Below are 13,388 nucleotides of genomic sequence, written 5' to 3'. Positions count from 1 at the left end.
TCAAGAACAATTTCCTTCCAAGTAGCATTAGCAGTAAAAACAGTAACAAAAATCGGGCAGTTTGCAGTATATTGCTCCATTAAAACTCCCGTGGGATCACAGACATCAATGGCAAAGGGAAGAGCAGGCATGCTAATTAGTTTTAGCTTTGTTTAGCATGCTAAGAGAATATTCTGTTACAACATTTTGGTTCTGTGTTCAATTTCCACTCCAAGGGGCTGTGCTTACCTGTGTCACTTGACAGTTCACAGTCTCACAATTTACTCTCAAAACTACTGCCCTTCTGTTCTGAATTGCCACTGAGCAGGACTGGAATTTTGTTATTACCTTGGATAAGATGATAAATCTGAGATTGCCTTCTTCTCTGAGGGAGGTGGGCTACTTTTCAATGTTTTGATTTTTTTTGAAAGTATTTTTGTTTTATGTTTGCCTAGAGGCTTTTTATATCTGCTCTGTCCCATATAAGAAGTTATAAATGATAAAAAACCTTAATATTTTAAAAATCCTTTGAAGATTAGGAAGTCTATAGAAATCCTCAGATCTCCTCATTGACTCCTCTTTTCTTTGACACAGCAAGATGAAGCTTTTATTTCTTCTTCCTTTCAAAACTTCTCCTAAGAGCTGTATTTCTTTCTGCATCGCACACACTCCTCCACTGCCTTATTCCCTCCCCCTAGTCCCTATCCTTTGAATCCTGAGCACTTTTCAGAGGAACCCTTATGTGATGTCCTTTGAGGTAAGCCTCAGAAATCTGTCTGGGGAGGTACTTAGCATTTGTTTGCATATCTTCTTTTGAGATCGAACAACGAAAAGATGCTGAGCAACCCTCACCAGTAGGTCCTCTGAGTCTCCTTCAGCAGGCACTAGTTATATGGGAACACTCCTGGGTTGACTGGTGCACAGCTCTAGGTTTAGACCCTGTAGAAAAGGGTTTCTCATCTTAAACTTAGCAAGCTGCTGCCAAACAAGGTATTTATAACCTGGTACATCAGGTTTCTCAAAACCCTGAAGTGCATTTTTTTTTATCTTACTTTCTGAGTAGTACCACAAACTTTTGATCTTATATTCTAGATTGCAATTTTCATGGTTAAAGACACAAATGTACTTACACTGAAGAAAGATAATTGGAGGTACAGCTAGAAAAATAGGAAGTCAAGACTTAGATGTAATTACTTCACCTAGAGGGCAAAATCTGGCAACATTATTCATGTTTTCCTTTCCCCCTCCCTTCCTCCTGTCCACTCCACTTCTCACCAAATAAATCATCTCCTATGGGCACTGTCCTATGAGGACATGTTCTTCTGCAGCCTTCAGGAAGATGAAGATCCAGGGTGTTGGTGTCTTCACAGTGAACCATTCTGTTGAACTGTGCAGTAAATTTGGGGTGGAAGGCAGAGCTACTCAGTAGCTCTGCAAAATAAAATATACCGTCAGATCCCCCAACCCCTCCTCCAATGTCCCTAAATCATAACACTGCACTGCATTTTGATTTCCACTAGCCTAGTAACATCCCTGTAGCTCTGCTCACACTGGATAGAATAATAGATACGTTCTATTCTCTACGTAATGACTGAAACCCTGTTTTAGTGGAAATAGGGACATTTAAATGTTTGCTTCCTTTCCAAAATAAGGAAGAAATCCCCAAACTTATTTATAAACACAATGAAATGTGATAGCTCAAAAACATTTCAGGTATTTCCAATTGATGTTGACATGAAAAGTGCTTGTTCTTTCAAACTTAAAATTTTGGGCAACAGATCTGCTCATCATCCCATCCTCACAGTCTGCACGTAATAACCTGATACCAGTTGATTAAGTTAGTGGAAAGAATTGCTATTACATTTTAGCAGGCAGGGTTAATGGCAATGTGCATGCTATTTTGTGCACCGGGTTTGCATCTGAGTTAGCCAAGTATTAGATCCAGAAAGCTAAATTATTGCTTACTGCAATGGCTGATGGATCTATGTCATGCCTATGTGCTTGCTCTTCATTCCTCCTAAATGTTCACTGTCATTTTTTTCCTTTTGTATTTCCACTGTCACAGGCTTCACTCTCAACATTATTTCAGCTAAAATCTATTGGCTAGGGATTTGCTTTACTACTGATAAACTGTTAAAGACTGATTCTTGATAACACTCATACATTCATAAACACTTCTTTGTTATGACTGCTTTCTGAGTAAAATTAAGACTGGAAGAGTATTCCCACATCCTTTCAAGCATTGTGTTGGCTAGTTACAGGCAATAAAGCCAAAAAAAAAAAAAAAAACCAAAAAAACAAAAACAAAAAAAAACCCAAAAAACCAGCTGAACGCATATTCCCAGCCCTTGCTCTGATATTCCAATCTAAAACAAGATTTTAACAAGGGAACAGAACTGTAATAATTATTGTAATTGCCACTGCACATAGCAGTCTCTGCTTTCCATTTCTTCAGAGCTGAAATGGTGACACTGTGTTTGAGAGTTGGAGCACAAGCCAAGCAAATGCGTGAAGGGTAAAAATGGCACTGGTTGGCTGGCTCCCAAGGTTCTACAAAGGTCAGAATACAGTTTTGTTTCAGCTGCAATGGTTTAAACAGTGGCAAGGTACTGAAGTGTGAAAAGCAATGGAAGGCCTTGCTCGCTCAAAATAATTTACTTACTTTTCTGTTATGGTTCTATCCAGTACCAGAAATTTGCAGAAATATTATTGGCATTGACTTGGAGTATGCTGGTAAGCACACACATACACGTGAGATTACATTACTTGATTTGCTCACCAGCCGACTTTGTCTTAGGGGTTCCATTATCTGTCTGAAGGTACTTGCAGTTTGTATGGAGGCTAACTGACCTTGCACTGCAGTTATCGAACACTGTGTAGCATGCTGGTTTTGTTTACTTTGACTTAAATATGTAAGTATTTGAGGCTGCATGCTGAATCACATATATCATTTTTAAAAGCTCCCTTGTTTCTACGAACCACCATTCCCATTCAAGAATGGAAAACAAACCCCAGCTATCTCCCCTTGTATCTATTATTCAGTGGTGCTACCTTACTTGTCAAAACTATTCCTTCAAAGTGTTTATTCCCACTCCACTAAGAAATAAACTGCATATACAGGCAAAGCCTCAGAGACTTGCTTCATTCCAGCTGCAATGGCACTGACACTGAGGAGATGTGGTACCTCTGATGCCAGTGGGAATTCACACAGACAGTGAGGTGACCTTACAGCATGTTACCCTTCTGCCTGTTGTCTTAATCAGGTTGTATCTGGCTGTGTAACTGCTGAAACCTTTGGCTGTAGTCTCATTCACTCTATCCAAAAACCTGCCAAGTACTTAATCATTTGGGTGAGCCTGAGCTAGTACGATGTCTCCGACATTTCAAATGAAATTGGTTTTCTCTGCTTAAGTGCAAGTTCCCCCTTAGTGCCTCTGTGGGATGGAGGTGCTCTCATGGGCCTTGTCTTCATTTAAAACTCACGAAAGGGATGGATTTTTCATTGACATTGATGGGGCTCACATGGAGCAGGAACCACATGATGGAAATGCTTTCATTAAGCGGAGCTGGGTAGCATTTAATTGTTAGAGACCAATACAGAAAAGTACAGACACTTTACCTGAAGGACAGTGTGTTTACCAGTGCTAATAACTAAAGTATAATCCCTCAGTAATCAAGATTTTACAACTGCTAAGTCAAAAAACTGTTTCCTTGTGGAAATTTGAATGTGAGAATTCTGGGAGAATTCTGGGGGGCCCAATCAGAAACCATGCACAGAACAAAGAAGGAATCAACTCAGAAGCTTAAGGAAAAACAAGCAACCAAGCAAACTTCCTCAACTCTGAAATATTTGCAGCAGGAAAGAGAAACACACTTCATTGGCTCAAGCATCCTTTCCAAGGTCAGTGAAGAAGGAAAAACAAAACACTGAAAACTTTCTGTAAGATAGCCTGAAACTCTCCAGTTATTTCACAGTCATATCCACTGGAGTAACTGGATTTCTACAAGTAATGCAGGACTCGCAGATGTGTTATTGCTCCTTTTGCTACCCAACTCTGTACTATCATCTGTCTGCAAACCACAATCATTATTATCAGACACCACCTGCCAGAGGGCCACTGAAGACTCACCTTCCAAGCACCTTTCTTCTACTTCTCTCATAAAAGTTGCTCTTCACAATTACAAGATCATGTTTGATATCATCTTGAGACCATGCCAGCACCTACCATAGTGCTGAGACCCTTCCTATCTAGTACAAAGCCCTTCACCTAAAATACATATGTATTTTAAGTAGGGAGTGAAGAAAGAGGAAAATGAAAGCTGATTTTGAAACAGAGCCCAGGAGCCAACAGAAGCTCTGTTGCAAACCATTTAAGTCTGATGCCTTCATCTGTTAAAGGTGTTCATATTCATGAGATGTCGTCAGCAAAAAAGCTTTTGGTACGTATCCCAAAACACAGCAGCCTCAGACAATGCCCATTCCAAACACTGCTAGAAGATCTGGTGAAGGCTCTACCCAGCTGCATCCTGCTGCAACCCTTTCGCTAGCCTCACTCATTTGCCATCACAGCAGGCCAACTTTCCAGAGTCCACTGACTGCTGCCACAATCAAGGAATTTCTCATGCATTTTCAGCCCTTCAGATGCGTAGCTCTCACTAGCTCTGCATACTATTTGGCATCTGGGTTATACATTCTAAGTAGACTGCAGTAAAGCTGATGGCTAAATTCTTTAAATGAGATCATTCAAATCCTTGCATCATCCTGCTCTGATGGAATATTTATTAAGCAGATGGGACCAACAATTTTGGACTTTCTATCACTGGAAGTCATCAGATTTACTGTAACTTAATTTTTTGACATGATTTCTTAATTGGGTACTTTTATTTAAAAAAAAATGGTACTCCATTATAAACTATTCACTAGTAGATATTTTAAAACTGCTTTCAGTTTAAACATTGCACTTATTGGCCTGTATTAATTAATCCTTTTTTTCCCTGATGCACATCTGCTTTAATGCCCTTAATGAGAAGTAGTAAATAACATCATTAATTTTCTCCTTATTCATATTTATTAGCTTACCTTGCAGCAGTCAAGTGTATGACGAGGAAGTGTCATCTTTATCACAAACAACCAAGGATATTAGGCTTACAACTCAGATAACACAGTTTGGAAGATGAGAAACTGAATTAAGCAGTTCATGAGTCCTGAATTAAGCAAAGAGGTTTTTGCTTTAAGTGGAAAGTTTTCTTTTCTGCAGTTTTCCTGTCTTAAATGAATCTTATTTATTTGAAGGTTTAAGAATGTCTGAGATACTTAGCAAAAAATAAGAATGTCAACTTTAAAGTTCAGAGAAAAACCTGATGTTCAAGTTATTGATTACCCTGAACTAGAACTTTGCTTAATCACAATCTTGGGAGCATTTGAATCCAAACCCGAACCATAGGTCTGTGCAAACTTTAATTTGAATCATTACATTACTGTTTCACAATGCGATTTTCCAAAAGGATGCATTCAAAATAAAGAATACAGAGAGTAAAAATAGATGTCCAAACTCAATACTGAACCGGCACTATACAAGGAAATGAATCAGCAAGTTAAAAACTATCAGCAATAGCTTATCTTCTTTCTTCATCTCTCTTGTGCACAACATTTGGCATTTAAACCATCTGCTTAGACAGCCATTCTGACATTCCAAATGATTTTCTGAATTCCTCAGTCCAGCTACAGATCTATAAACTACATTTGCCTCACATCTAAATGCCTTTCCTGTTGATGACTGCAACCTTGAAACAAAATCAGTAAGATCTCTACCTGAATAAGTGAGGGAACTTCTCCTGTAAATCTTTCTAACTAGCTGATGGTAGAGTGCATCGTTACATCTTGGTACACATATATTTCTGTTGGCATACAGCAGGCTTTTTGAGGGAAAGAAAAAGCAGATGAACAAAACGACAGTTTAGAAAGTGACCATGTTTTACTACCATAATATTTATTTGTTCTTCAAATTGCTTCTTGACAATTATATATATATATATGTAATTTTTGATGGTGATGGAATTTTTTTTTTTTGTGGTGAATAAACGTTTTCCTGATCCTAATACATGTTATTGTATTTTGTCAGTAAAGGACATCCAGAAAAATCAAGCCCACAGTCCATGGGCACTCAATGCCATTTTCTCTTATGCAAGCAACATAAATTATTTAACCTCTAATAACATTAAGATTTCATGATGCTTGTGTAAGGTGAAAAAGCGAAGACTTTCAGATACTAAATGCTTTATTACGGTCTGTAATCTTGTAAGGATGACTGATTTATTTAACGTGTAAATCTAGAGTGTATGGAAATACAGAGGCAATGTATTAGGGCTATATTCTGTCATGTGCTGAGCAGTGGTCTCAGTCATGTTGAAGCCTTATATTTAAGACATGTGAATGTTTGCACTGATTTTAATAGGACTTTTAACATGTTTTTAAATGCCTTGACAAATAAGGTTCTCAACTTTCCCCACCTGGCAAAAACAAGCTAAATAGCAGGTTTATTAATACTTAATATCTGCCTCCTAGATACTCATCACAATGAAGAGTGTGGATTATAGCAAAGCTATTAAGAAACAAACCTAAATCTCTGAGCTTCAGTCAGATGATAAAGAGCAGGGCTGCAGCGGGTGATGCTCCCTATCACACAGCTGCTCCCATCAGGCAGTAACTACTCTCTCCAGTCATTCCCATTCATGACTCCAAGAGACAAGGCCACTAGTCACAAGGTGCCATTATCTTGCAAAGCACAGTGAAGTGCTTTAGTTAGCACGTGTGTTATCCAAACAGCAAAGAAGGATTTTCTGGAGGGTGTAGTACACACATGGCTCTAAAGGATACTTGTAAGTAATTTCTAAACTTCAGCAATGATAAAATTCACATCACACTGAGCTCACATGTAGAAAACAGTTGAAATTCCCCACTTGGAACATCATTAGCTTAGAAGTATTTCCCCCCTCAATTCTGAGAACATCTGAGATTTTAAAAAGCAAGAATTCACTCTGCAAGGCATCAAAGCCTCTATACAGGCTGAATGTCTGTACACCTCTTGGACAGCCAAAGTATTCTGTTTTGTTGGTACTGAACTATTTCAATTCGGTGCTAGATTTGGCTTTCCTATGTTGTAGAATGTTGACAGAGAATAAGAATCCTTTCAAGAAATGATCAGACAGCTGGGATCTGGCTAAAAGTTCACAAAAGTTCTCCAGGTTTGTAGTTTCTGTACTCAGTTAAATGACAGTTTCACTGCTTTGTGCAACGTGCAGAAGCCGACCCTACTGCTCCAAGTTGCATGCTTCTGGGCAATGAGCATCATCTGGCACTCATCATACAGACCACTGCCGCACGTTTGTAATGAGCTGACAAAGTCGGCTCATGGCTTTAGGTAGTTCCTAGTACAACCATACCCCTGGCTGTGGGTCACACCCACTTGATTCACATAGTGAAGTGAAAAGAGGTGAAGTTCCAATGGCATTTTCCATTTTTACACACGTTATAGGCTGTATTAATTTTAATCGTCTCTTCACACTGCTGAAACCCCTCGTGCAGAGGCCCCAGACTACCTAACAGGACAGCCTCAGTCAGAAAGCCCAATTCTCAGCACTGGTAATGCAGTATACTCATTAATCCAGTTGCAACCTTATTTCGCTGACTCCCAATTTGAAGATAACTCTCAAATGCTGCAGAAGCATTGGGAGAAATAAGGCTTTCCAGGCTCTCCTGCCTCCTTGAAACTTCTGCTTTGGGATCTATTTACCAACCACAGAGTAAACTGCTTTGTTACAGAGATTATAGCAGAGATTTTAAAATGAAGAGGTTCTAAAATAAAACTGGCATTTTTGTGACAGCTTGAAGGACAAAAGGAGGTAATGAGTAAAAGGAGAAAGAAGGGGATACACAAAAATTCTGAAAGCACAGAATGAGAATACGGGTCAGCAACATGCCCTTGCGGCAAAACATGACCATGAGCATCCACAAGTATGCTAGGAACAGCAATGCCAACGTAAGGAGGGAGATTATTGTCTGTGCTCAGCACTGAGAGCACATCTGGAGTGCTGTGCCCCCAGCTGCAGGCAGACCGGAATCCAGCAAAAGGCTCTGGATGTGGCTGAGGGCTTGGAGTATCTGATATCTGAGGAGAGGCTGGCTTTGGCAGCATGGGGAAGTGAAGGCTCAGTGGGATCTTATGAAGGTGTACTTATTAAATGTCTGAGAGGAGACAGTATAGAAAAAGCAGCCACACTCTTCTCAGCGCTGTGCATTCAATGGATAGGAGACAAACTGCTACACAGAAAATTCTGCTTAAACAGCAGAATTAACTAACTGGCTTTTACAGTGAAGGTAGTCAAACACTGGCACAGGCTGCTCACTGAGTTACTGGAGTCTCCACTCTTGGAGATATTCAAAAACAGTCCTCAGCAATCTGCTCTGAGCAAGGGGCTGGAATATTCCATCTCCAGAGGCTCCTTCCAACCTCAGCAGTTCCATTAAGAGGTCAAATTCTTAGGAAAATCCTAATGTCTTCACATTATGAAGGATGTCAAGGATAGAAATAAGATACTTTTCAATTCAGATGGGACCTTTAATCCCAAATAGTCCTGAGGGCTTTATAACCACCACAAAATACAAAATATTTCATCAGCTACTGAAATGCAGCCAATTCTCAGGTGCAATATAGAACTGTTCACTAGTTCTCAGCAAACAAACACAAGCAAAAACAGTAAGAGCCAAAGAATGCCATATGCAACTGAAGCTGCAGGGGGAATTATGTAGGAAGAATGCAATTACCCATACTGGTTTCTAGCTAGAGCTAGAAGTAATCAGAAAGTCAATGAAAGCCCAGAACAAATTGATCTCATTACTCTTGCATTACTTGGATCTACCTCTAAATAGAAAACTCCTCCTTGAGTCTACTGGACACAATCGTGTGCATATGCAGATGTGGTTAAAAACACTCCTACACAGAGCAGAGAAGCAGCTTATGACCTCTGGAAAGTGCTTTGGATGTCAGTGGCGTTCTGTAGCTCCACATTCTCAAGAAATCACAGAATTGTTAGGGGCTGGGAGGGACCTCTGGGGATCAAGTAGCCCAACCCCTGCTAGAGCAGTTTCCCTACAGCAGGTTACAAGAAAACACACATGAAGAATCCAATGAATCTTTTTCTTCAAATTACTTTTTCCCCCTTCCTCTGATACGACAGATCACGCAATGTAACATAAAAAACATTCATTACAGAAGACCACAACTTTTCAAAGCCAAAAGCACTTTTAGATAGGACTGATCTTTTACCCATTATCAGGCTTCTAGCAATGAATAGCGTATTATTTCAGCTGTGAAGCCTTGTATCTGACAAACAGCTAGCGCTGCGCTACAGGGAGAGATAGTAAATGGAAAATAGGCGGGATGGAGTAAGAAAAGGTGAGAAACAATATAAATAGTTATTTGTTTCTTAAGAAAATACCTCAATGCATTAGTTCTCAAATCGCACTAGTGATGCAGAAAAGTTTTTCAACTAGAAGGATTTTTTTTATTACTTCTTTCACTTCATAGTAGTGAAGAATCCCTCAATGAACCCAACCATGAATCTCTGTAAGCGAGAGCACAAAGGAGCACACACCTTGTCTCCCACAGTGAAAGCTTTACCAAATTGCAGTGCTTTAGGGATTCTGTGCATGAATGTCAAACTAAGCACAGCTTGCTAGCGCCCATAAAGAGCCTTCCCCTTGTTGTAAGGGACCAAATGAGAAGACCAAAATGCAGCCCAGCTTCTGGCCTTCCACACACAGCCACAGTCCACCCCTGCACAAAGCCCCAAAGCCTGCTGCTGAGGAGGAGTATGAGTCTGACATTCTTGTAACTGTCACAGCTCCTTTACTACAGAGGTGTGTTTTATTAATGAGACATCCGTATATGTTAAGTGAGAATTACATGCTCTTCTTAAATAGCTACATGAAAAAGAATTTACTACTCAGATAAACCATGCCAATGATTTATTGCTCTCACTGTTAAAAATCTGGCTTTTTATTTCTAACTTGAATGCTTGCAAGTCTCATTTTCAGGTACTGGATCATGTTATGCATTTGCCAACTAAATTAAAGAATCTTTGAGCGGAATAAACATCATTAGCCAGCACTTCCAGTAGCCTACGGGTATGTGTACAGTCTTCAGTGCGCTATGTATAGGTACATCTGCACAGACTTCAAATGAACCAGTTTAGGAAAAAGAGCAACCATGACAAGGAGCTGAACAGGGGCTGATGGAGCTCTGCGGGAATTCAGGACGCGGGCTGTTCAGCAGCCACACCGCCTCCAGGATCCGCTTTCACTGCCAGCTTATAGTGGATCTGAGTGCCGTCCCTGAGGATGCAAATATCCCCTATTTCATTGCAGACTTAACCCAAGAGGGCTAGTCACTCACACTTCAGGCCTCTTGAGAGCCAACAAAACACAGAAAGTTGCCCTATTAGTAGTTCACCAACAGTAGCCACCTCTTCCTAACAGCTTGGTAATGTGACATTTCAGTGTATTAAATAAAATTCCATTTTAAAAGATTCAGATGTCAAAACAGATTAGATAAAGTAGTCATGAATCAATAGGTAGATGACAAACAGATCTACTCTCTGGGAATGCAGTGAGTTGCTTCCATTGGAATCTGACTTCACCCTGGCAATGTCTCAGCAGCCGCCCTATCTGACAGAACTACACTGCACCAGGAAGTCCAGATGCACCTGGTTTAATTCCCAAATGCAGAAATCACACTAGCAAATACCACATTTCACATCTGCCAGAGCACAAGGTTTATAAAGAAATATATTTGAACGCACAAGTACATCAGATTTCTTACTCATAACTACAGACCACTAAATTGGCATTATTAGCCCCTTTTTGTCCAACTTCTGACTTGTTCCATGTGATGAACTTATTCTTTGGTGAAACGCCATCAGCTCAGTCACACAGCAGCCCTGCTCCCAGCCCCAGCATCAAGCTCCTGATGGCTGTTAGATCAGGGTAGCATAGTGCTCCTTCTCTTCTAGAACATCTTCCCCAGGCTCCAAGCTGCAGCTTAGGGGGCTGTGGACCCACCCCAGCCAGCTCTATGGTCATGTTTTGTACATCATTTCCAAGGGATCACTTCATTTCTGTGTTACATATTTGATTCACGGCTACCCTAACCTCCCATCACACCTTACGTTGTTTCCACTTGTGACTTCATAATCTTTACAAAAACATAACAAATAGCACCATCAGTTTCTGCTGCATCCAAATAAAAACATCACTCTAAAATGCATTATCATTAATGTAGCGTATTACCCACCTCGTGTCCCAGCTCTATTTTTAAAAATGATTTATGGACAAAAATTGACACACGTAATTAGTCTAATTTGAGTATTCCGTGGAAAATGTTATTATAAAACTCTGCTCTAAATTAAACAAAATTAAATGCTGATAAAAATTTACTATCCTGCATTCCCCAGACGAGTCCATGCTTTAACAGGAGCTATCATGTAGAAACCATTAGCTTAAATCTGAGTGAATCTCATTCTTGCACTATTAATTTTTGTCCTTTAGTTTTATACTTCAGGTTTTTGCAGATTATGCTTAATTAAATTTTTATAATGGTATTTAAATTAGCTGTTCTATATGTGATAGGAATACATTGACAGATGTGTTTCTAATTTGACCTACAGGACTTCATTTCAGAAAGTTGTACTTAGTCTGATATCTCTGCATCCTTTCTGTCTGGCTTCCTCTAAGCCCAACTTATTCCCCTCTTGCTTTTGGTGTTCTACAAAGGCTAACTGCTGCAAACCTTCAGCTCTGATGTTGCCAACACATATTCGTTTAGTGACATTAGAAGAAATTTATTCTAAAGAAGCTTAGACAAAAACATAGAAAATGAAGTTGCTACATTAAAAAGATCAAGATTTTCTACCTACTGTTTACCTTTTCAACTAGAAGAATGTTTTCAACATGAAAAAAAATAATAAAACCAGGTCTAACTCTGGGTGACCAAATCCCTGCTTTTAATGACACTGCTGCCTAAGACAAATGCAAAAGGTATTTGACAACAGTAAAGAGAACGAATTTGCTTAGACAGAAGCTCTGCAGAGGCTGACTCTGCCAATGTACCCACACTTTCCTGTGCAATGAGTCACTCAGATGGATACTGCAGCCTTTCACCAGCTGGGCCAACAAAAGGTACTGCTGTGCAGAACACTTCTTACCTGAAGTCTCATTGGGAAAGACAGAAGGAAAGCCTTTTTGCCTGGAACCTTCCAAAGGCGTATCGATGCAATCTCAGGTCTGTAAAATGCTCAGGCACCTTCCCATTATGTGCAGGAAATTTTCCACTTGCAAGCATGCTTATTCTGGGGAAATCCTGAAATATAACAGGAAAAAAAAAATCATACATCACAAATCTTTTTATCAAACAGATTTTCTAGCCTAAAAATGGTAAAAGGACTGAGGGGTCAGGATATTCTTGGCTATTGCTAATGAAGACTACAAAAACTTGCATAAACAATTTGAATAGGTATTTGCTTCCCTGCAGTAATCCTACTTCTGCTAATCTTAACAAATTCCTTAGTTTTGATGGTAGCATCACAGAACAGCCTGAAAGTTTAAGATTATAATAAAATATTGTGATAATGGTTTGTCATAATAATCTGAGTAACAGAACTTAAAATAAGAACATAATTAGGGAATTAGAATACAGCTAACCAGAAATTTCAACTCATCCTTTTCTTGTTTGACATATCACACGATCCTTAATATCTCTGATTATGGACTAGGTTTTAACTTTCACTTTATTTTGCTGGAATCCCAAATGTACATTGCTTCCAGCCCACTACTGCTGCCTGTTTTCCCCATTTCTGCTGAGTATGCAAGCCAGCTTCAGGTTTAAAATAGTTCTGGTGAGAGAGACATTCCTCATCATCTACAAGAAGACTTGTAGAAAGCGCCAGCAGAAGATCACTGTTACTGTCTACAAACTATTCTGCAAAACTCTGTCCTCAATTGCATTGGTGTAAATTTGTCATAGTCCACTCACTGCCACAGTCTCATGGTTCTGTCAGCTCAAAGTCTGAGCCCAGCAGAGCCACTGCAAAGCCAAAGTTATTTGCAGTTTCACATTTACAGTGATGAAACATAGCTGTGTTCAGTCTATCGATCATCATCCTTTGGAGATGCAGAAGGTAAACTGAATCATGGCCTCTGTCTTGGACATTGCCACTCTGGTTTGGTGACCTATACCATCTTATCCCTTCAGGAACTTTGTAAATAGTTACAGAGAAGCAAAAATGCAAAAATATTCTATTCCCCTCAAGACAACCGAAAGCTTCTAAATGGTTCAAACGATCTATTTTGTAAA

The 13,388-nt window shown here is 39.6% G+C and overlaps 1 long non-coding RNA gene across 1 annotated transcript in view; it reads right to left on the bottom strand.

Annotated features, from left to right (window-relative positions):
* Positions 1 to 13,388, bottom strand: part of LOC107052251 — a 243,894-nt gene that overhangs the window by 154,009 nt on the left and 76,497 nt on the right. Inside the window, exon 3 of the long non-coding RNA XR_006931756.1 lies at positions 12,241 to 12,395. This is a non-coding gene — a long non-coding RNA (uncharacterized LOC107052251). The remainder of the gene's footprint in view (positions 1 to 12,240; positions 12,396 to 13,388) is intronic.

The sequence above is a fragment of the Gallus gallus genome, chromosome 18 (genome assembly GCF_016699485.2).
Source record: "Gallus gallus isolate bGalGal1 chromosome 18, bGalGal1.mat.broiler.GRCg7b, whole genome shotgun sequence".
Classification (NCBI taxonomy): Eukaryota; Metazoa; Chordata; class Aves; order Galliformes; family Phasianidae; genus Gallus; species Gallus gallus.
This window is presented reverse-complemented; position numbering and strand designations above follow the sequence as displayed.